The sequence below is a fragment of the Ambystoma mexicanum genome, unplaced genomic scaffold, assembly GCF_040938575.1.
Source record: "Ambystoma mexicanum isolate Mex_15411 unplaced genomic scaffold, UKY_AmexF1_1 Mex_scaf38, whole genome shotgun sequence".
NCBI classification, from domain to species: Eukaryota; Metazoa; Chordata; class Amphibia; order Caudata; family Ambystomatidae; genus Ambystoma; species Ambystoma mexicanum.
In genome coordinates this window covers 1,993,311-2,017,393 of record NW_027182453.1, presented here as the reverse complement: position 1 = coordinate 2,017,393, position 24,083 = coordinate 1,993,311, and positions in this window count along the sequence as shown.

Below are 24,083 nucleotides of genomic sequence, written 5' to 3'. Positions count from 1 at the left end.
AGTCTAATTTGCCCTCTCCCTGCCCCCTCCCTCCGCAGATGCAATGCAAGAGGTGTGCACAGATGTAGAGGTACACCCAACGCAAAAGAGGGACAGAAGCTCTTGCTTTGCATCTGTGCCTCCATTTCTAAATATCTTCCAAAGAGGGGTGCACAGATGTACAAACACACCCAACCCAAACGATTTTTAGAAATTGAGGGACAGACTTGCTTTGCATCTGTGCCACTTTCACCAGCTTTTGCCTGCCGTACATGTTCCCGGCTTAGCACGTCTTTTGTGGCACGCAGGTTTCCCCTGTTTGATTCCATGAATATGTGTTGTTAGCGCGCGTGTGGGCGTTGCGAGTATTTGGCAGCGGTACTTCACCCGTAACGTCCACATTTTCACATGTTGTTCCCCATTTCGTGTGTTCTGCCCCCTTTTTAGGTGTGTGCGCTGGGCTATGTGCGCCTTCACTGGCCGTCTCGCGCACAGCCTTCGGGATGTTGCAATGACGTGTGCGCCACACGCAGATTCAGCGCAGATCACAGGTAACCCACACACACCGCCTTCCATTAATCGACAAACGGGTGCTTGCAGGTCTTTTGCACACGTTTGCTGCGATTTTTACGCTTGCGCCCCCGTTTTCAGCACACATTAATTACATGAATTACCCTGAATGTGAATGTTGAAGACATCAAGTTTGATAATGGAAAATCTCAAACATGGGATTGGCTAGCTGCGGCACTGGCAAACCAAAATCAAAATTAATGCCAGATTAAACAGAATAAAGAAATACTGTCCTTAGGCACATGGAATACTCATGGGTTCATGCATCTATTCAACATAAATGGAGACTGGGCAAAGTGTCTGGACCTGGTGTGCCTTCAAGAAACCTGGCTGGACAATTGCCCAGTTTCGGACAGGTTTGAAGTAGCAATACATCCAGCGATTAAAAAAGCTAAAGGACGCCAATGTGCAGGTTTATTAATCCTAGTACATAAAGAATCTACTATTTCAATATGTGAATGCATAAATATTTCTTCATACATTCAAGTTGCCACCATAAATTGTACCACTGTTAAGAAGAAAGACGATCAATGGTTTTACATCATAAATCTGTCCTGGCACCATCAAGAGGCGGGTACACTGGTGTTCATTGATCAAGTGACCAAAATAATTGGTGACATTATGATTGCTGATACAAACATGCATATTGTTGTCTGTGGAGCCCTAAATCTTAATTGCATAGATGTAAATGCTAAATCTTTTTTTTTTTCAAATTTGATTTTATTAAGTTTGGACATAACATGTAAAAGCAACACACCAGGGCCTTTAATAAGAACATTGTTCTTCATCTAAGTTATAGAACCATGTCGCAATACCAATGCCCCCCTCTGCCTCTCCCCACTCCCTAATACAGTGGGCCTCATTACGAGGTGGGCACAAAGGGATTACCAGCAACGGTAAGGACACCGGTGCTGGTAATCCCTTCGCGCCCTCTTCCGAGGTCCCTTAACGGGTCCCTCCCTTAATGCCTGGTTTTATCTGGCGTTATGGACGTGACCCGTTAAGGGATTCCGGGTTCAATAACGGTACCGCAATTTGCAGTACCGTTATTGCCCCCTTCCCCCTTCCCATTGAGCCCTATGGGGGCTCAAATGGGAATGGGGAATGGTTTTCGAAATGGGGACTTACCGGTCCCGCCAAGGTCGGACTGGGCCGGTAAGTCCCCATACTACCAAGTTGGTGGCGTTCCCGTTATTGGTGCTAGTCATGGCGCTAATAGCGCATGACTAGAACCAACCTTGGAATGAGGGCCAGTGTTTGTTACAATGAGTCCCTCTATAAATCTTTATTCACGAAATACTTCATGCGGTCATATCTGTGTCCATACAGTACATTAATGTGCAACGGCCAAGATGCTTTCGAGGGGACTCTCCCACATTTGGTAACCAGGGTCAAGGCCCTGTCTTGTGGCGGACATACATCTACGTTTATCTGTGTCACGATGTTTCAGCACCCAGGTCAACATCGCTTTGTGGTCTAGTGGTTGGTTACATACTTGTCAACAAAGTCTTGCCATTTTCCATCACGCAAATTCTAGTGGCCACATTTACCCATTCCTTTTGGACGGGATCACATCTGCTTTCCATTTTATAACTATACATGCTCAACTATACATACTCAGCCAGGAGTAATGGGGCAATTAGTCTTGTTGCCCTCATGTATACATCCTCATTCCTCTCCAGCCCAAATAGTATCAGAAGGGGCGTTTGGTCACGTTGAATCCCTTCTATGTCTTTGATCCAGCCTAGCACTTCATCCCAGAACACTCTCACTTTGGGGCATCCCCACCACATATGCCATAGCCTGCATTTTGACCACACTGCTGCCAACATTGCAGACCCATTTGGTACATTTTGGACAACCTATGGGGGTCATATTGCCACCTATGGAGAAGTTTGATGGCATGTAGCTTATACTGTGAAGCGATTGATACCTTTGAGGTTCCCCCACATATCTCAGACCATAGCACGGGGGTAATTTCTATGTTCATATCCGTCTCACATCTTTTTCTGAGGTTGGTTGTGGAACCCTTTCCTGCCTGTATCACGGTTCTATAAATGGCTGCGATTAAACCCTTAGTGTTGGTGAAAGTATCTAGAAGCTTTTCAAAGGGGGTGGGGTCTCTTTGTATCTTCTCTTTCCATGGCTCCATCATTAGTGCGCCCTTGAGATGGAGAAAGTGGAAAACCGAACGTTTTCCTATGCCTAGCGCACTTTCGAGGTCAGAGATTTTGATAAATGACCCCTCCCTTCCAGAGTTGACCAACCCTCTCTAAGCCCGCTTCAAGCCATGATTGGAGCCGTGCATGATCCTGGATTTCCTCCCTGATTCCTGGTGCCCTAATGTGGCTCAATGGGAATGGCCATGTCGTGACACCTTGCATGTCCAGACTCTCCCTCCAAATTTCCCAAATAGTGCTCATAATGGGATGCTGCTGTATTGTACGTGTCAGTTTGTCCTTCTGGACCCAGAGCCACTCCGAAAGGGTGGCGGGGGTGAAGTAAAGGTTTTCGAGGCCTAGCCATTGTAAGTGTGTCTGATTCTTCAGGTGTGGTATTGATATTCTTAGTTGTGTCCCCATATAATATCTTCCAAGGTCTGGCAAACCACCCCCCACCCCCTTTTCTTTGGGTAGTGTTAAAACATTATAGAATTCAGCGCACAAGTAGCGCACGCGGCTGGCGCACAGCGTGCGCGTGCGATAGTCTGCGTCAGCCGCGTGCGCCAAAACCGAATCCGGCGCACAGCGTATTCATGGATTTTCGCTTCCCCAGGCAGCCGTGGCGCACAGTGGCGCAGCGACTCGCTGCAGCGCCAGTTACGCCCCCAGGAACGCCCCTTGCGCTGGGAAATCACATCAAAATCCCAAACCAGCGCAAGGGGCTGCGCTAACCCTGGACCATCACGGCAAGTGGCCCATGCGATTTTCAAGGGTGCGCGTGAAGTTTCACATGGCAAAATCCAGGCTACGTCCATTTCATGGGTGCGCGGGAAGTGTCACACGCGAAAAGCTAGGCTACGGGAATTCCAGGGGTGCGCGGGAAGTCCCACACGCGAAAAGCCAGGCTACGTCCATTACAGGGGTGCGCGGGAAGTCACACACGTGAAAAGCTAGGCTACGGGAATTCCAGGGGTGCGCGGGAAGTCCCACACGCGAAAAGCCAGGCTACGTCCATTACAGGGGTGCGCGGGAAGTTACACACGCGAAAAGCTAGGCTACGGGAATTCCAGGGGTGCGCGGGAAGTCCCACACGCGAAAAGCCAGGCTACGTCCATTACAGGGGTGCGCGGGAAGTCACACACGCGAAAAGCTAGGCTACTGGAATCCCAGGGGTGCGCGGGAAGTCCCACACGCGAAAAGCCAGGCTACGTCCATTACAGGGGTGCGCGGGGAAGTCTCACACGCGAAATCCCAGGCTACTTCCATTGCAGGGGTGCGCGGGAACGTTACACATGCGAAATCCCAGGCTACCTCCATTTCAGGGGGGCGTGGATAGTTCAACACGCTACTCGGATCGTTGGGTCTTCACAGGTCTTCCCTGTACAGCCTCCACGTCCCCTGCATGCAGTCCACACCACAGGGGATTACCCTGCACACCTGCTCATGACTCCCACCCCCCAGCAGTCATGGGGCACCCTCCACCAGGCCCCCACCCATGTCCCACTCATGCCTCCCACCACCCCCACCACCCCAGCAGTCAGGGGCACCTGCCAGCAGGCCCCCACCCATGTCCCACTCATGCCTCCCACCACCCACACCCCCCAGCAGTCAGGGGCATCTGCAAGAAGGCCCCCACCCATGTCAACCACCACCCCCACCCCCCAGCACTGTGGCCCACCTGCCAGCAGGCCCCCACCCATGTCCCACTCATGCCTCCCACCACCCCCACCCCCCAGCACTGCGGGGCACCTGCCAGCAGGCCCCCACTTATGTCACACTCATGCCTCCCACCACCCCCACCCCCCAGCACTGTGGGGCACCTGCCAGCAGGCTCCCACTTATGTCCCACTCATGCCTCCCACCACCCCCACCCCCCAGCACTGTGGGGCACCTGCCAGCAGGCCCCCACTTATGTCCCACTCATGCCTCACACCACACCCACCCCCCAGCACTGTGGGGCACCTGCCAGCAGGCCCCCACCCATGTCTACCACCACCCCCACCCCCCCAGCAGTCAGGGGCATCTGCAAGAAGGCCCCCACCCATGTCTACCCCCACCCCCACCCCCCAGCACTGTGGCCCACCTGCCAGCATGCCCCCACCCATGTACCATCCATGTCCACCTTCACCTGGGTCACAACCCCACACAATCATGACCGTAATGGACAGTCTGCCCTGCAAGAATTCCCAAACAACTATCCCATCCACCCACATATCAAACACAATGACATGTGACACACCCAATGTAAATCATATGAATGAACACATGTCTGTCACACACAGATGTTGCAAGTGAATGTCCAAACACCCCACATGTCATGCATGAAAGCAATGAGATGATACAACAAATTGAAGGATCAAATGAAAATTTATTCAAAATAAACAAGGATGGTAAAAATAAAAAATAACAATAAACATGCAATGCAAACTAAAGAATAAAAAAGTACAACCAAAAAAATCACGAACACCAATTAACAAAAAACAACAAAATAGGGGTCCAAAGTCAAAGTCCAAAATTAAATCCAAGTACAAATGAAAGAAGAAACACATTGCCTCATGTGAAAAAATAAAACAAATATTAACATCCCTCAAACTCTCAACATGATGATCCGGGTCCATGAGCCCTAATAAATGAAACCTAACTATTCACACTAACTAAGAAAATGTCTATATACAAAAATGTGGTGCATTGTCCTTTGGCAACCAAATAATAACAATCAAACAAAGGAAACCTAACTACAACTAAACTACAGAACTATATACAAAGGCGGCGGGCAAGTCCTGCGGCTCACTGATTGTTGTTCCGGGCCAGGGCATCATCGAACTCCCGCTCGATGTCCCGGAGGCGGCCCCGTTCCACAGCCCTGAGGGTCCGCAGGGACGCCGACGTACCCACCTCCAACTCCCTGCGGATGCCCTCGAGGCACTTGGCCCGCCTCAGGGCCCTCCGCATGGAGTTCTCCGCCCTGACCATAGCGAGCCGCGCCACTTCCGCCCGCCGCCGCTCCACATCTATGGCATGGCCCAACCGCTGCCACACGGAAGACACTTGACGTCCAGGGTCTTCCTGCCCTCCGGCCGATGCCTGCCCCTCTGATGGTGATGGCCCCGAGCCATCAAGGCTCCCACCTTCTTCCTCCTGCTGCTGACGTGCTGGTGCCGGTGCCCTGACACCTGCTGCCTGCACATCCTCCATTGGTTGGGGTGCTGTTGTTGCGGTGCCCACCCCTGCTGGACTCACGACTCCCGACTGGGGCAGGGATGTGTCCTCCACCAGCCTGGCCCCATCGTCAGAGGCAGCTCCACAGGGCACCTAGGTGACAGGTGGGTAGGAAGATGGCACGGAGGACGACTGGTGCATAGGGGGCTCAGGTGAGGAGGGGGTCGGAACAAGGCCCAGTGTATGGAGGAATACAGCCTGGTCTCCCTGAGAATGGGTCCGGACGTGGGCAACCCTGCTGGTGCAAGATGATGCAGACACAGGACCGGGGACAGGAGTACACACAGGCACCTCCGTGGCGGCCTGTGCTGCCTCCTGTCCCTGCCCCTGTGCTGCACCACTAGCACCAGTGGAATGCCCACCTCCAGACCCCATCTCACTCCCTTGCACGGCCTCCTCCTCCACCAAACCCACCACCAACCTGGATGACTCCCTGCCATCTTCCGCCGCGGAACCCTGTGGGGTCTCAGCTGCCCCTTCTGCTGCCGAGGAGTCCAACTTCCTCCTGCGCCTCCTGGACCTCCCCTCGGCAGCTGCGACCTGGGACTCAGCACCGGACTCCTCACTCCCCGACGAGATGACAACAGGGGAGGGGAGCCGGGCCTTGCGTCTCCGGCTGGCGGTGGCATCCCTGCCGCTGTGCTCCACAGCACCTTCTCCGCCCTCCACATCAGATGACGCTGCAGGCAGGGAGAGACAGCAGACAGGCATCAGGACACTGTACAATTGACTCACACACATAACAGTTGTACAAGAGTGGCATTGTCATACTCCAGACCTGGCATCACAATCCCCAACACACTTGTCTCCTCAACGCACACACACGAGTCATTCAACAGCCATATTGCTACAGGCCGCTACATACATTCACATACAGCAGCATGAGCAGACAAAGGTGACCCACACATCACATGATACACACGGACTCAAATACACATGCAAAGCACACATCCAAGCATGCGTACCACTCCGCAAACAGTCAGTCATGAGATGAACATCCATGTCACATTTGCAATTCACTATCCAACATGACAGTGTTACCTGCATCCATGTTGCAACACTGTTGCACCCTTCACAACTACACAAATGCACACGCTGCAGACTAATGCACCTGGAATCAACATCCATGTGTCACACCACAAGCATGCCAACTCACATGCACAGTCAAAAACATTTGCCCACACACAAGCATTTGCACTGCAAGCACACACACACACACATGCACCATCCTTGTCTCACACATCACAGGCACACATCTGCTTGTCTCACAGCCCTGCGCACACACATTTATACATGGCCACACAAAGACATGTGCAACATGCACACTCCTGGCACACCACCACACACACAGCTTACAATCAGCATGCATGTACACTCACCGCTCGACTCCAGACGGGTCTGCCTCCCAAGGACCTGGACATGGAGCGCTGGGGATATGCGTTCCAGGACCCGAAGTTGATCTTGCGACAAGTGGCCCCGCTGCCCCTTGGCATCCACTGCCTTCACGAGGCGCCGGGCCTTGTTCAGGGTCCTGGACCTGTAGTCCTCCCAGCGCTTCTTCACTTGATGAAATTCTCGGACTGCCACCCCCTCCGCGTTGATGGCAGTCACAATGTCCGTCCAGATCCTGGTCCGTCCTTCCTTGTCGAGGCGCATCCGTCCGTAAAGGGCATCCAACTGCCCCAGGACTCGCTCCACCAGGACACCAACTTCGGTGGCACTGAAGCTGGTGCCCCTCTGCCTCCCTGCCCGGGGGTTGCCAGTTGTGCCAGATGTTGTGCTCCCTGACATGGCAACCCCAGAGGCAGGAGTGGGTGGGCAACTGGGTCCTGGGGCTGGGCTGTGGAGTGATGGTACGGCTGTCGGGAGTCTTTGGTTCCAGCAGGGGTGGACACAGCAACTGCACCCCTGGCTGATGTGCAGGCAGCAAACACCAGGGCACGTGGGCAGCAGGCAGTCAGGCAGCAGCAGATGGCAGGTGGGAGCGTGCTCGGGGGTCTGGGGGGCAGGAATCCGGCCTTCGGGGCAGGAGCGTGGTCTTCCGTGTGTGAACGCGTGGCCAGCTTGATACGGAGTGAATTGGCACGTGAAAATCATGCACGTCTGCGTGGATTCCGAGGAAAGGCCGCGTAAGCACGTCAGCACGCGTACGCGATTTCATTGGTCCAAAGGGCCAGGCGCGTAAGCGCGTCTTTAACGCACGGCCGTTTCCCAACCCGCGTGAAGAAAAATACACCTCCCGCGCGAGCGCGTCAGCACGCGTACGCGATCTCATTGGTCCAAAGGGCCAGGCGCGTAAGCGCGTCTTTAACGCACGGCCGTTTCCCAACCCGCGTGAAGAAAAATACACCTCCCGCGCGAGCGCGTCAGCACGCGTACGCGATCTCATTGGTCCAAAGGGCCAGGTGCGTAAGCGTGCCTATGACGCACGGGTGTTCCCCAACCCACGTGAAAATAACACACGTGCCGCGCGAGCGCATCAGCACGCGTATGCGATTTCATTGGTCCAAAGGGCCAGGCGCGTAAGCGCGAACCCGCGTGAAAGAAATACAAGCCAGTGTCAATGTGTGTGATTGGAGGATGGCCCTTCAGCGCCTACACGCGGAAGTGACGCAGGACCTGTGGGCCTGCATAAAAGGTACATGTAGAACGCCATTTCCTTGTACGTGCTTTTCGTGGAGAGCGAGTTGGTGTATTCTGTGCTACTTGTCAGTTGACACGCGATTTTCTTCACGCCGTTCAAAGGTCGTACTCCCTGTTACCTCTGACAGCTTTTTCTCTTTTGCTATTTTTCCTGGGCCTGTTTCCTCACACAGCGTTCCCTTCTACTGTTGTCCTGTCTCCTCAGACAGCGTACCATTCTTCTTTTGGCGGGGGTGTTGCCAACGCGCACACGCGCGTCTTTTTGACGCTTTTCTCCCTGGCAGACGGTGAGTTGCGCACGCATCTATCATCTGTGCTTGCCCCGTGTGTCACATACCTCTTCAGAGGTCAATCTAGGCTGCGTGTGACACGCATACGTTCATTTTTGTGTTACTGGATGCCACAGCGTAGTGCAGGGTTTTTCATCCGCACACGTGGTCTAGGAGGGGTATTGTGCACGTTCCTTAACTTTTTTGGGGTGCCTGTGCGTTGCGTGACCCGTCATCTTACCCCAGGGGTGTCATATAGCCTTGCCACTGCACTAGGGTACGAATACCATCTGGTACCCAACCCCTTTGACACCCAATTGCCCAGGACAATTGTGCACACCGACTCCCATACGCACAATAACATCAGTGCCATGGTTGGGAGGCGTGCAAGCCGTAAGGGTGGCAAAGGTGGCCGAGCCACACGTGGTGGCCGTGGAGGATCCACTAGGGGACGTGGTTGTGACTTGCAGGGTGCCCCTGTCCCCCCCAGTCTGGAGGACCAGTCAGGGACACCCATGTCCCCCCCCCACCCCCCAGGTTGAGGGTCATGTGGCTGATACCAACCCTGATCAGCCCTTGTCGGACCAGCCCATTGTGGCACCAGACCTGTCCGAGGGTGACTCCATCGCTGACAGCCAGGTCAGCAGGTCCACTGCACGTGCACCGGTGCACATTGGTGTCATCAGGGCACGCGCATCTATGCCAGATAGGTCATCTGCTGCCCCCCGTGGGCAGGGTGTGGCTCCATCCACCCCACCTCTCATACACCCTGCCAAGACTGTGTCGGTCCTAGTTCATGCACCTCAGATCAGGCCTGACCCTATCCCTCTACCCCCAATGCCTGCACCTACTCCCATGCTGAGTGTGCAATCCCACACACCCAGTACTGAGTCCACCACGGCTCCTGCCCCTAGTGTCCACAGCGGCGTAGGACACTCTGGATCCCCACCCCCTTCCAAGCGGAAGAGGAAGAGTGCACGTCCGGCACAGGCTGATGCCCCAGGCACGGCTGCACAGTCCGGCCCATCAAGGAAGCCCAGCTTCACAGACGCCGAACTGAATGCACTTGTTCAGTATGTGTCAGACCATGATAGGGAAATGGTCATCGTTGCAGGGTCCAAGACCACACATGCCAGGCACACTGGCAGACCATTGCTGACAAAATAAGTGCCCTTGGAGTAGTGAGGCGCACAGCTAGTGATTGCCAGAAGCGCTGGAATGACCTTAAGCGCAGGGCAAAGGATAAGCTGGCCTCAAGTCATGCCGCAACCTTGGTGACTGGAGGTGGGTCCCCAGCACAGGAAATAGAACTCACACCACACGAGTCCGTAGCTGGATCCTACGTCACCGAGGGACAACTCCAAGGTGTGGGAGATCTCCCTGATTACGAGGCATCATCCGGTGAGTGCACATGCATGTGTGTAATATCCATGTGCATGGTGTGTGTGCAAAGCATTCATGTTGGGTGCCTGTCAAGGGGGTGTGTGGCAGAGTTGATAGTGGCACCCATGTGCCTCATCCAGTATGTTCAGTGCAACACCATGTGCCCACAGCACTATCCCTACTGGCAACAGTGCACATATGGCCCTACACCATGGAAGTTCCCCTTGAATTGTCATTTTGTCACGACATTGTTGCTCATTCTCCCCTGTCTATTCATCTGATGTCTTACATACCATTCCTACACTTTCCCACAGCCATTCAAGTTTCATCTTCACATGCCTGACATGCAATGATACCACATGCTAATGCGTCCTCTGTATATACATGGCACTCAACATGCTGTCATACTGTGGATGTTGCCTTGACACCCACCTCCTACCTGTGTGCTTTGGTTCCGTCTGGTTTCAAGCCCCATTCCCTCACACTCCATGCTGCTCTTCATGGTCTATATTCCCTGACTTCTACTGTTCAGACCATCGTGCCCTACTCACGACACCTGCTTGCTAACAGTCAAATGAGGGCACCCTGCCCTCCAATGCGACCCACCCTATTGCTGACAAGTACATCTGAGCCTACTCAAAGTTAACTCTCACTGACATCTGCTCATACATGCCTTTGCCTGTCCCATGGACCCTTCACATGGTCCCTGTCCTCTCTCCTTGCTCCTCTTCCACCATCAATGGTGGGACCCGTTGGGGTGTACTCTTGGCCTCCTTCCAATCCTCAGAGGCCACAATTGATGTGTATGGTAATGGGAGCATCTCAGTCCAAGGCCCTTAGGCCAACCTCATTCTCCTTGAGAAATGCTACCCACATCTCATCAACTTCCTTTCCTCTCCTGCTGTCCCCCCTCCTCTCTCCTCATCTATCCTGCACTGCCTCCCTGCACCCTCCCATGATCCTTCTCCGCCTCCCACTCCAACTCCTACACATGCTGCACCTCTGATCTCTAGCACTCCCCGTAAGTCCTACAAGGCTGTCAACCTCCTCCACATTTACACTCCTTTCTCTGCCGCTGCATCAGGCATTCCTCCGATATCTGTCACTTACATGAGGTAATGCACCTTGACATCCTTGGTCTCATGGAAACATGTCTGACGGCCAGCTCTGTCTGCATCCTTGACACACTCCTACCTGACGTTCAGGAGATCCTCTCCTTGGCCCGCCACTACTGTGCAGGGGGGGGTGTGCCCTTGCCTTCCCTGAGGGTATTCCTGCCACTGTCACTCCTACGTAGACCTACTCCCCTCTGGAATGGCTTGTGTGACGTCTCTCTCTACCTCACCTTGACATTCACAAACTGTGCATACTGTGTCTCGGAAAACTGGTCAAATGTACTACTTCCTTTCTGAGTGTCCTCACCTCTCCTCCTCACTCATGTCCCCAGACACAGAAATCCTCTTCCTTGGTGCTGTACGCATCCACCTGCATGCTTGTTGTCCCCCCCACGTGACTTTTCCTTGACCTCAGCAACTCCCTATCACCCTCTAAACTCCCGTCTGTCCCTACTCATTCTGCAGGGCACACTCTTGATGCTCTGATCTCATCTGACTTTCCCCTCTCCGTCCATCTCTGCACTCCTCTCTCCTGGAGTGATCACATTCTCCACTCCTCCCACCTCACCCTCACCACCCCACAGGCAAAGCCACCCTCACCACTGTCACACACCTTCTTGGTATTCCAACCCATGAAGTGTGTGTCAGTCGAGGCTTATGCTGCCAAAATCTCCCCCCCATCCAGCTCCCCCTTAGGCTCACTCCCATCCTGACAGGGCCCACTCCATGCTCCACTCTATGTCAGGTACACTGGATGTCTTTGCCACGGTCATGACAACCCGCCTGAAGCCCCATGCCAATGCTGACTCCTGGCATGACTCGGATCTTGTGAACCCAAACCACAGGTGCCGGGTGGCAGAGAGGGAATGGCCTGCATCATGCTCATCCTCTGGCAAACTGGCCTGCCGCATGCTCCAAAGGCAATAGCGTCTCACCCTTTTCACCAAGATGAGAGCCCCAATCCAAGGGCACATATCTGCGGCATGTGACAACTCTGCAGGACACATTGAAATCTGCAAGGACCTTGCCGAGCCAGATGCAGTGTGTACCTCCCCTGTCCCCTCCGAGCCCACAGCACTGCATGACTGTCTCTGTACCCCTATAGGCCACCCCCCCAGCACTTGTCTGCGCCTACCACCATCTGCCCTTGACGTTAAGTCCTACTTACCTTGTACAGCACTTCCAGCCGCCACTTCCCCTTGCACTTCATTGTGCCACCCACCCCTGCACTTGCGTGACATGAATGACACCAGCACCAGTAGGATTGTTGAATGGCATCCCCTTCTGCCCCACCACCCCTCAGTGCTCCGCTGTACCTTCATACATTTCTGGACAGGTGCTTCACGAATGCTATATGAATCCATTACAGGTGATGGGGAGGTGGAATCTCATTGTTTACTGCATTTTGTTGATGTAGACAAGGCACCGTGCATCATGGCCAATTGGGACTAGCAGATCCATGTCCAACATGTTAACTTCTTGATGTGATGATGCAATGTCAGGACCAGAGTGGCCAAAATCCAAATTAGTTGCCCTCCTCTCCCTCTTCACTTGGTGGATATGTCACATGCCATGTGTGTGATGGCATGTGCCTTTGACATGGCAATCACCGGCCAATGTGTGATGCCAGTGCTAGGCAGCATGGTGAGCAGGCGTTGCTCTCCAATCTCTGTGTCAACATTGAGTGCCCTGAGCCTCCCCTCCAGACCCAGTGATGGTGAATGCATAGGAGGTCTCCCAGTCATGTGGGACATGTGTCATTGAACTACTGCCTCTGTTGTTTATCAGCCCTTGTTGTATGCCATGGTGCTAATGCCTGTTTCCATTTCTCTCTTTCATGTCTTTGCAGGGGACGAAGCACTTGTTGATGCTGGGGATGTGGTGGTTGAGCCGTCCCAGGAGGGCAACCCGGGCCGACCTTCCACAAGTGAGGGACGTGGTGTGTTTTTGGGTGAAAACCCACAAGTGCTGCAGGTCGTGCTGTCGAGGGGTGTCTCTGGGGGTTCCTCCCCCGAGCAGTATTCAGGTGTAGACTCGGAGGATGACACCTATGTGCAGTCGCAGGTGAGTGTTCTTGGGAGAGAATCTCCTCTGTCCGACCCACCTGCAGCCGGGTCATTGCCCTCAATGGGGATGTCAGTGTCGGCAGCTCAGCCTCCGGTGGTTACGGATGCAGGGCCACACCACACAATCTCTGATCCTGTTCCTGGGGCTGCAGATCAGAGAGGGAATGCAGTCCTGCAGCCTGAGGCTTTGCCGGCACAGCAAGGCGCAGTCCGCCTTGCCCCAGGCAGGTGTGGTGCCCGCCAACGTGGTGGCCGTATGCCACCTGGCAATACCGCTTGGGAGCAATCCATCTACGGTATGGCCACCCAACAGGCAGCATCATCCGAGATGATTGCACAGGCCATGGATAGGGTGGCCACTTCCATTGTCCCCCCAGAAAGGCTGATGGAGCGACTGGAGCAGGCTACAGAGTCCATCTGCCAGGCACACAGGGAGGACATGTTGGCGTCCAACATGGACAGGCGGGCGGCACTGGCGACTCTGCGGGAATCACTTTCCATGGAGTCCCAGCGCCACAGGGAAGGCCTGAGGGAAGAATTCCATCACCTCAGGTCGACCCTGTTAGAGCTTGAGGCTTCATCCCATAGAAGGACAGAGGAGCAGCTGGAGCGTCTGACACGGACGCTCTCGGCCGAGATGCAGGCAACTCGTGCGGAGGTCAGGTCATCCCGGAAGTTACTGCATGGGGACCTCCGCATGATTATAACCCAGAACCAGAACTACCAGACCCGCCTGCTTGCAGCCATGGAGGAGCAAACTCGGGCTTTGCGTGGGCTGCCTCCCATTGTCACACCATCTTCTGAGGCAGCTCCCCCACCTCCTGAGTCAGCTGCAGGGTCTGGCCAGAGCGATAGCGACTCATCTCCCACAACAGAGTAGCCGTGTGGGCCACGAGCCTATGGGGTGTTTTTTTTTCCCATGATCCACACAGGTGGATTGTGGCGTGCATCCTGTCCTCGGACCTCATAGGTGGCCCCCCCCTCCCCGCCGGCCCTTTCATGGCCATTTTTTCTCATCATATTTTTCTTTTTCAAGAGTGTTGCCTTGTGTGGGTACCTGGGCATACACTGTATTGTGGCTGGGCACATGCAGGCTTGTCCTGAGTTTGGTTTCGATGCTTGGGTACCTGACATCCACACCCCTCCTGCTTCCGTTTCCATGGGCTTGCAAAGGGTGTGCCCAAGTGACAGCAAATTACACGGTGACATTGGACTCCCATGAGCTGTTGGCCAGTCCATAGTCAATACTGTGTAGACATTCATAGTGTACATTGTTGTTGCACCTAACTATGCATGATGGTTTGATATGTGCCTCAACTTACATATGTTACTCATGTTTTGCAGGTATTTCACACAGTTCTTCACACGGGCATACTCTCTGGAGTCAGACTACATGTCGGTAGATGTGCACTGACACTTTTGCGTGGCGCCATCACTGTACATCTGGACGGTGAGGACATACCAGCAGAATCAGGTATTGAGACTACCATTGATTACATGCATTGTGTCTTGTTTGGGTGGGCTTCAGGGTGGGTTGGTGTGTAATTTGATTGAAATGACTCTTACACAGGTGTGTAGTAGTGGCTCCATCACGGTTAGCTGTTCAAGTGCGGCTATGTTCCATTTGGGGCACTGCAATTTGTGACACCGGTGTCATGTTGTGATGGCCAGTTTGTTTGCTCTCACATACCATGACATGGTGTCCTCTGTGGCGGGACTGTGAAGGGATTGGGTGACATGGCAATGTTGTCATGTAGCAAATCGCCTGTGCCAATGCATATTTGATGGATGGAGTTGTGTCTTTTCGTTGTTATGCATTGCTGGTGTATGTGTAGGTAGGGGTGCACACATAGTGACACTTCCATGTTAACAATCTCAGGCTGATGTGTTTCTGACAGTTTTTTGTCAAGTAAATTTGTGACATTGTCAGGTAGTGTCATCATTGATTGTCAGATGGTATGTGTCAGAGCAGTGTGCACTAGCCAGCACTGTGATTCCTAGGTGAAGAAGTTGGCCACCAGTTGCGTACGGGCTGCCTCCCCCCGTGCCCTTTCCCCTCCCATGCGCAGCGGGCGTGCATGTGGTTGTGGATGTGGGGGCACCACCATGTCCACGGGCAGGCCCCGGCGTGTTGCAACGTTGTGCAGGACACATGCTGCCACTATGATCCTGCACACTAGTGGGGGAGCATATAACAGCTGCCCGCCAGAACGGTCAAGGGAGCGAAAGCGTGACTTCAGCACTCCGAATGTGCGCTCCACTATGCCCCGTGTTGCAATGTGGGCTGTGTTGTACCTTACCTCGGGTGGCGTGGTGGGGTTCCGGATTGGGGTCATCATGTGGGGGCTGATAGGGTAGGCACTGTCCCCTGCGGAGGTGGTGATGGGTATCATTAGTGGTGTTGTGACATGACCCAGTATCTGACATGCATGCATGTGCAGTGGCATTCATGCTCACCAAGCAGCCATGTATCTCCATGCCGGCCAGCCTCTAGGTCCCGGCATAGGGTAGACATTCTGTAGATGAAGCTGTCGTGGGTGGACCCGGGATAGTTGGCATATACTGATGTGATGATTCCCTTGGCATTGCATACAACTTGCACGTTGATGGAATGCCAGTGCTTGCGGTTTCTATAGATGTGCTCTGTTGCCCTGGGGGGACCTAGAGCCACATGGGTGCAGTCAATTGCACCAAGCACTTTGGGGAATTGAGCCACACCATAGAATTCCTGGATGCACGCCCGCCTTTCTGCAGGAGTCCTGGGGAGATATATGTGCCTGCGGACTGATGGCCGTGCAGTGATGATGTTCAAGACCTGGTGTAGACAGCGTGACTGCCTGGCCTGTGACACACCACCCACTATGGCACTTGTCCGCTGAAAGGATCCAGTGGCCAAGAAGTGCAGTACATTCAGGACCTTCTGCAGGGGGCTGAGTGCTTGGGAGCACAGGGTGGGTGATGTGAGGTCATCCTCCCACTCACTGACCAGGTCCAGTATGATGTGTGCTGGAAACCTGTACCTCCCATACACCTGGTCATCAGGCATCCCGAATAGGCTGGTTCTGGGTGAGAAAATTCTGGCCCTGACTCTCCTCCTCCTCCTCCTTTGGTGACCCACAGCCACTGCTGCTAGGAACGGTATGTTCATCTTTGCACTGAGCTTGTAGGATGTTTTCACGTGAATATTTAGACGTGCCGGGTCACGTACGCCTGCTTCCTGCAGGCGTACGTCTTTCCGTATTGCCTGTTGTAATTTTGCACGTGTGGGTTGGGAAACACCCGTGCGTCATAGGCGCGCTTACGCGCCTGGCCCTTTGGACCAATGAAATCGTGTACGCGTGCTGACGCGCTCGCGCGGCACGTGTGTTTTTTTCACGTGGGTTGGGAAACACCCGTGCGTCATAGGCGCGCTTACGCGCCTGGCCCTTTGGACCAATGAAATCCCGTACGCGTGCTGACGCGCTCGCGCGGCACATGTGTTTTTTTCACGTGGGTTGGGAAACACCCGTGCGTCATAGGCGCGCTTACGCGCCTGGCCCTTTGGACCAATGAAATCGCATACGCGTGCTGACGTGCTTACGCGCTGAGGGCCTTTCCTCGGATTCCACGCAGACGTGCATGATTTTCACGTGCCAATTCACTCCGTATCAAGCTGGCCACGCGTTCACACACGGAAGACCGCGCTCCTGCCCAGAAGGCCGAGTTACTGCCCCCCAGTGCCCCGAGCAGCCTCCCACGTGCCATCTGCTGCTGCCTGCCTGCCTGCTGCCACCGTGCCCTGCCATTTGGTGCCTGCACATCAGCCATCTGCAGGCGTACAGTTGCTGTGTCCACCCCTGCTGGAACTGAAGACCCCCGACTGGAAGAACACCACTCCACAGCCCAGCCCCAGGACCAAGTTGCCCACCCACTCCTGCCTCTGGGGTTGCCATGTCGGGCACTGAAACATCTGGCACCACTGGCAACCCCCAGCCAGAGAGGCAGAGGGGCCCCAGCTTCAGTGTCACCGAGGTTGGGGTCCTGGTGGAGCGAGTCCTGGGGCAGTATGATGCCCTCTTCGGGACTAGCCGCGCCAACTCTGAAGGACGGACTCGGATCTGGGACGACATCGTGACTGCCATCAACGCAGAGGGGGTGGCAGTCCGCGACAACCGACATGTCAGGAAGCGTTGGGAGGACTGCAGGTCCAGGACCCTCTCAAAGGCCCGGCGCCTCGTAGAGGGGGGCCGGGGCCACATGAGTTCAATCCAAATGAGGGTCCTGGCACGCATACACCCAGCGCTCCACTCCCAGGTCCTTGAGAGGGAGACCCATCTGGAGTTGAGCGGTAAGTGTGCAGGCATTGCTGTGTGAAACAGTGCATGTTGCAGTGTGCTGGTTGTGTGATGCTGTATGTGTGGAATGGGCCTTGTAGGCATGTATGTGTGCAGTGTTGTCATGGCGATGCTTGTGCAACCAGTAATTTGTGGATCACATGGTTGTTGTATGTGTTGCTCTGCGACCTGAGGAGGCCTATGCAGATTGGACACATGTGAGCATGCAAGTGTATGTTCGTGGACATGGGTGTGGGTGAGGGATGGATGCTGATGCCAGGTACATGTATGGTGTCGAGGTCGGTGTGCTTGACCTGCATGTCTGTGACTTTTGAATGGCATGGATGCATGACACATGTCTGTGACACTGTACAGATTCACGGATGCTGCCTAATAATCCTTGTATCCACTCTGTTGGTGATGTACGAAGCCACATGGATGTGACAGAGGTGAAGTGTGTGCGTGTGATTTGCATGATCAATGATGCATGTGAGTTCCATGACATCGTACTTCCGAAGAGTGCAGTGGACATGTATGTTGATGTGCATGCCATGGGCCATGGGTGTTGCGTGTGTGTATTGGCTGACCCATGTGTTGTGGAGGGACATGATAGAAGTGTACTTTACCATTGCCAGTCATCTGATGTTGCTTCCTGTGTAGGGGACCATTGTACAGTGCCCTGATGCTTGTGTTCTATGTCTCCCTCTATGCAGCGGCTAGTGATGGAGAGGGCGGAGACGGCGCTGTGGAGGTAGACGGCGGGGATGCCCCCACGGCTGCGGAGGAAGGGGTGGGTGAGCCCCCACAGGGGCCAGCTACAGCGGAAGAGGGCAAGGAGCCATCCAGGTTGGTGGTTTGTACAGAGGAGGAGGCGGCCGAGACTGAGGCGCACCTGAGGCCTGGTGGGGGCATCCCTGCTGGTGCAAGTGGTGCAGTCCAGGGCCAGGGGCAGGAGGCAGCACAGGTCGCCGTGGAGGTGCCTGTGCATGTCGCTGTCCCTGACCCTGTGAGTGCACCACCATGCACCAGCATGGATGCCCCGTCCCAGGCCCGTACGCAGGTGGAGGGGGTGTCTATGTCATCTGACTCCCCTCCACCTGCGGACGAGGGGACCCATGGCCGCATGGAAAAGGTCCTGATTGGGGTCGCGTTGCGCACGGGGGTCATTCGTGATGACGTGCGTGCTTCCCGAGAGGAGCACGCACATCATCACGAAGAGCACCGTGCCGACGTGGCCCAGTTGGGATCTGCCATTGCCACGGGTTTTCTGCAGGTGATGGCCAATTTGTTGGCCATCTCCTCCTCTGTGGAAAGTATGCGCCGGTCGTTCTCCTTGCCGTCTTCCGGCCCAGTTGACACCAGGGCCCCCTGTGGACCTGCCCCGACCAATGCAGCCGGCTCAGTGGGGATTCCATCCCTGCCACAGTCGGGAGTCGGTGGTCCAGCAGGTGTGGACACCATGGCAACTGGACCCCTGCAGGTGGAGGATGCGCCGGCATCATCAGGCAGGGCATGTGCACGACGGCGTCGGTGGATACCATCAGCCTGGATGCCGTCGTGCTGGCAGAGGCAGTGGCTGCAGAGGCAGCGGCAGCGACATGGGAGGCGTCATGGCTCGGGGCCATCAACATCGGAGGGGCAGCCATCGGCTGGAGGGCAGGAGGACCCTGGACAGAATGTGTCTTCCGTGTGGCAGCGGTTAGGCCACGCAATAGATGCGGAGAGGCGGCGGGCAGAAGAGGGGCGGCTCGCTATGGTCAGGGCGGTGGACTCCATGCAGAGGGCCCTGAGGCGTGCCGAGTGCCTCGAGGAGATCCGCAGGCGCTTGGAGGTGGACACTGCGTCAGCCCTGCGGTACCTCGGGGCCATTGAGGAGGAACGCCTCGGGGAGATAGGAAGGGAGTCCGATGATGCCCTGGCCCATAACATCTCTCAGTGAGCCGCAGGACTGGCCCGCCGCCTATTGTATATAGTTATGTAGATTGTAGGTTTCCTTTATATTTATTTATTATTTGGGTTGATTGGACAATGGCCCACGTTTTTTGTATATAGTTGGCATTAGTTAGGTTTTGGGTAGGTTTCATTTTATGCTTTTTAGGGACATTGGACCTGGACACTCATCTTTTTACATTGTTTGTGGATATTTTTGATTGTATTATTTGGACCATGGGGCAATGTGTTTGATTTTGATTTCCATTTTGATTGACTTTGCACCCGTTCTTTTGGATTTCAACTTTCATTTGATTTTTTTTGTTTTTAACCTGTTACTTTGTGTATTCATTTGGGTGTTTATTTATTTTTGCCTTCTTACATTTTAATACATTGTTATTTTGATTCTATTGTGTGGACTTCTCTCATTGGTTTATTGACTGTCACAATCTGGGTTTTCACAGTCATGTGTTGGCATTGTGTGAGTCTGACGGACTTGGACTCATGCGCATACTGCTCATTGGTTATGTATCATGTAATGGGTATTTGATTTTTGAATGGATGTGTACCTTGGATGTGTGTATGGACTGGGGTGACATGGGGTGGGATGTGGTTGGCCATGGGATCCTGGAATCTGTATAGTGATTTCCTATTGGCAGGGGATCATCTGTGTGGGCCTGGTGGAGGGTGCCCCTGACTGCTGGGGGGGTGGGGGTGGTGGTAGACATGGGTGGGGGACTTCTTGCAGATGCCCCTGACTGCTGGGGGGGTGGGGTGGTGGTTGAAATGGGTGGGGGCCTTCTTGCAGATGCCCCTGACTGCTGGGGGGGTGGGGGTGGTGGTAGACATGGGTGGGGGCCTGCTGGCAGGTGCCCCACAGTGCTGGTTGGTGGGTGTGGTGGTAGGCATGAGTGGGACATAAGTGGGGGCCTGCTGGCAGGTGCCCCACAGTGCTGGGGGGTGGGGGTGGTGGGAGGCATGAGTGGGACATAAGTGGGGGCCTGCTGGCAGGTGTCCCTGACTGCTGGGGGGTGGGTGTGGTGTGAGGCATGAGTGGGACATAAGTGGGGGCCTGCTGGCAGGTGCCCCACAGTGCTGGGGGGTGGGGTGGTGGGAGGCATGAGTGGGACATAAGTGGGGGCCTGCTGGCAGGTGCCCCACAGTGCTGGGGGGTGGGTGTGGTGGGAGGCATGAGTGGGACATAAGTGGGGGCCTGCTGGCAGGTGCCCCACAGTGCTGGGGGGTGGGGGTGGTGGGAGGCATGAGTGGGACATAAGTGGGGGCCTGCTGGCAGGTGCCCCACAGTGCTGGGGGGTGGGGGTGGTGGGAGGCATGAGTGGGACATAAGTGGGGGCCTGCTGGCAGGTGTCCCTGACTGCTGGGGGTGGGGGTGGTGTGAGGCATGAGTGGGACATAAGTGGGGGCCTGCTGGCAGGTGCCCCACAGTGCTGGGGGGTGGGGGTGGTGGGAGGCATGAGTGGGACATAAGTGGGGGCCTGCTGGCAGGTGCCCCACAGTGCTGGGGGGTGGGGGTGGTGGGAGGCATGAGTGGGACATAAGTGGGGGCCTGCTGGCAGGTGTCCCTGACTGCTGGGGGGTGGGTGTGGTGTGAGGCATGAGTGGGACATAAGTGGGGGCCTGCTGGCAGGTGCCCCACAGTGCTGGGGGGTGGGGGTGGTGTGAGGCATGAGTGGGACATAAGTGGGGGCCTGCTGGCAGGTGCCCCACAGTGCTGGGGGGTGGGGGTGGTGGGAGGCATGAGTGGGACATAAGTGGGGGCCTGCTGGCAGGTGCCCCACAGTGCTGGGGGGTGGGTGTGGTGGGAGGCATGAGTGGGACATAAGTGGGGGCCTGCTGGAAGGTGCCCCTGACTGCTGGGTGGTGGGGGTGGTAGGAGGCATGAGCAGGTGTGCAGGGTAGTCCCCTGTGGTGTGGGTTGCATGCAGGGGACGTGGAGGGTGTGAATGGTACACCTGTGAGGACCCACCCAGCAGAGCCGCGTGTGAAACTTCCCGCGCACCCTTGTAAATGACGTACCCTAGTTTTTCGCGTGTAGGATTTCACGCGCACCCCTGGAATTCCCGTGGCCTAGCTTTTTGCGTGTGAAACTTCCCGCGCGCGCACCCCTGTAATTGATGTACCCTGGCTTTTCGCGTGTGGAACTTCACACTCGCACCCCTGAAATCGACGTGGCCAGGGCAATCGCGTGTGGGACTTCCCCGCACCCCGGGATACACGTACCCAGGGCAATCGCGCGAGTGACTCCTCGCGCAAGCCGTTGTACACACACGCGCGATTTTTGAACAGTGGGTGTCCGTGTTAATGGCGTACACCTTTGCACCTCATTTGTCCTTTGGGGTCACGGTATGGCCCTTTGCTGTATGTGGGTGGTATTTGTTGGCGCAGGTTTTGGCGCACTTTCGTTAAGTGCGTCTGGACGCTACCGCCTACTTACTTGTTGCGTACGTTTTTGGGCCTGTGCGCTGGTTTGATCGGGCGCTGTTTTGCCCTGTTCGAATCCATGAATACGTGTTGCCGGAGAGCGTGTGGGCGTTCCGCGCACTTGCCTCCTGTACTTTCCCCGTGCCGCCCACATTCTTCCCCATTCCGAGTGTTGTGCCCCATTTTATTCCCCATTCCGAGTGTCCCGCCCTGTGTTCCGCCTACTTTAGAGCTGTGCGCTGCGCTCGGAGTGATAGCGCAGTGGCCGTGGCGCACGCCGTTGGTTGACCTGTGCGCCAGCCTGCGCCGCGCACTTTTTCAGCGCACGTCCTATGCTTTTCTTGCGCACGGACTTCCATGAATCGACGTGCGCTGGTTTCCCTCCGCTTTTCGCTATTTTTCGGCGCACGTATAGGCCCCTCTGCGCCGGGATTTTCGGCGCACATTTATTCCATGAATCGTCCTGTATATATGCGATTCTCGTTTTTTTCCTTTGCCAAAGGAAATGTAAAATTGCCCTTTTCACCTCACCAAAGAACAATTTCGGCATCTTGATTGGAAGCATCTGGAAAGGATATAGGAATCGTGGGAGACACACCATCTTCATTGCATTCACCCTCCCCATCATGAAACCGTGAGTTTCTGCCATTTAATTAGATTGGTCCGAAAGTTCTCGAGCAGGTGGGGGAAGTTGGCTTCGTAATGGGTATCTAAGTGTCTGACCAAGTTAATCCCCAAGTATCTCAAAGTGGTTTCCCCAATGGTTAGTCCCAAGATTGCATATCTCTCCTTGTCACTCTGTGTGGGTTCATGAAGAGGGAACAGTATGGACTTGCTCTTAATTTTGAAGCCGGAGAGAAGGCCATAGCGTTCTGTCAATTGTATTACTCTGGGGATAGATGTTAGCAGGTTTGTGATATGTAACAATAGGTCATCAGCATATAGTGCTATCTTAAATTTGTTTCCATTGACTGAGATCCCTTTGACCAACCAATCAGCTCTGATTTCCTGTGCTAGTAGTTCAAGCGACATGGCGAATAATATGGCCGACAGGGTACAGGCCTGCCTTGTCCCTCTGCTCAGGGAGAACCATCTCGACTAAACGGAATTAACCGACACTGAGGCCTTGGGAGATGTATAGATTGCTTTTATCCCTCTCCTATATCTCTCACCGAGTCGCACTTTGGTCAAGACCGCTTCTAAGAATCCCCACTCGGCCCTGTCAAATGCCTTCTCTGCATCAATAGATAGGAGAACTGGGCCTCCTGCCCCTTTCCTAGATTCATGTATCAGGTGCAGGGTCTTCTGCATAGTGTCCGATCCTGGCCTTCCCAAGATAAATCCCACTTGGTCCGGCTGTATAAGCCGGGGCATATATATCTTTAGTCGTGCTGCCAGTATTCCCGCATAGATCTTTGCGTCTGTATTGAGCAACGAAATCGGACGATACGATCCACAATATTTGGGATCTCTCCCCTCCTTCGGTATACCGAGATCAGAGCCTCGGAAAAGGAGTATGGTGCTACACCCGTCTCCAGAATATCATTAAACAACTTCACTAAGAAGGGGAGAAGGGGAGATCGGAATGTCTTGTAAAAGCGGGCCGTCTAGCCGTCATTTCCGGGGGCTTTTCCCAGTGGCAGCCTCTTTACCGCAGCTTCAACCTCCTCTGCCGTGATTGGGGCGTCCATTTCATCTGCCTCAACACTTGCTACTCCATGCATCTCAATGCCTGCTAGGTAGTTGTCTATATCTGGTTTATCTTGACACATTTTGGATTTATACAGGTGCCGATAAAAACACGCAAATGTCTCTGGGATATTGTTTCATTGCTCTTCCTGGGAGTCTTTCACACCATCGTGTATGGATGCCAACCACCTTTCCTCCCTGTGTCGACGCAGGCCAGCCGCTAATAAGGCATCAGCGTTATCCCCTTTCTCGTAATATTTTTGTTTGAGGAGCTGAAGCCTCCTGACGACTTGAGCCTCCTCAA